A 1,226-nucleotide genomic window follows, 5' to 3' on the forward strand; every position below is an offset into this window, starting at 1 on the left:
GGAACATGGGGGGACATGGGGACACGGGGGGACATGGAGGCACTTGGGGGACATGGAGAGACGTGGAAGGACATGGGACATGGAGGGACATGGAGGGACAAGGGGGACATGAGGGAACATGGAGGGACATGGGGCACATGGGGAACATGGGACACGAGAGGACACAGGGGGACATGGGGACATGGAGGGACAAGGGGGACATTGCAGGACCCAGGACATGGAGGGACATGGGGGACATGGAGGGACGTGGAGGGACATGGGGGGATGTGGAGGGACATAGAGGGACATGGGGACATGGCGGGACTTGGAGGGACATGGGGGGACATGGGGGGACATGGGGGGACATGGAGGAACATGGCGGAACATGGAGGCACATGGGACACGAGAGGACACAGGGGGACATGGGGGGGGGGACACGAGGGCCAAAGGGACACGGGGACCGTGGGGCAGGGACCCGGGGGGCCGCGGGGTGCCAGCCCCGGCTGGTGGCACCGCGGTGGCAGCGTGTCCCCGTCCCCCCGGCAGGGTGGCACCGGTGGCTCTCGCTGCGGCGCCTGGAGGCCGAGCTGCTGCGCCTGCACCGCGAAGGTGCCCGGGGACCCCGAAACCCCCCTGGGGACCCCAAAACGTGACCCCGACCCCACCGGGGGACCCCAAAACTTGACCCTGACCCCCTGGGGACCCCAAAACCCAACCTTGACCCTGCTGGGGACCCCAAAACCCAACGTGACCCAACTGGGGACCCCAAAACCTGACCCTGACCCTGCTGGGGACCCCAAAACCTGACCTTGACCCTGCTGGGGACCCCAAAACTCAACGTGACCCAACTGGGGACCCCAAAACCCAACATGACCCACCTGGGGGACCCCAAAACCCAATGTGACCCAACTGGGGACCCCAAAACTCAACTTGACCCAACCGGGGACCCCAAAACTTGACCCCGACCCTGCTGGGGACCCCAAAACCCAACGTGACCCACCAGGGGACCCCAAAACCTGACTCCGACCCTGCTGGGGACCCCAAAACCCAACGTGACCCAACTGGGGACCCCAAAACTCAACTTGACCCACCAGGGGACCCCAAAACCTGACCCCGACCCTGCTGGGGACCCCAAAACTCAACCCTGAACCTGAACGTGACCCACCTGGGGGACCCCAAAACCCAACGTGACCCATCTGGGGACCCCAAAACTCAACCCAATGGGGTGGGACCCCAAAACTCAACCC

The sequence above is a fragment of the Apteryx rowi genome, unplaced genomic scaffold (assembly GCF_003343035.1).
Source record: "Apteryx rowi isolate R43461 unplaced genomic scaffold, aptRow1 scaffold_2301, whole genome shotgun sequence".
Classification (NCBI taxonomy): domain Eukaryota; kingdom Metazoa; phylum Chordata; class Aves; order Apterygiformes; family Apterygidae; genus Apteryx; species Apteryx rowi.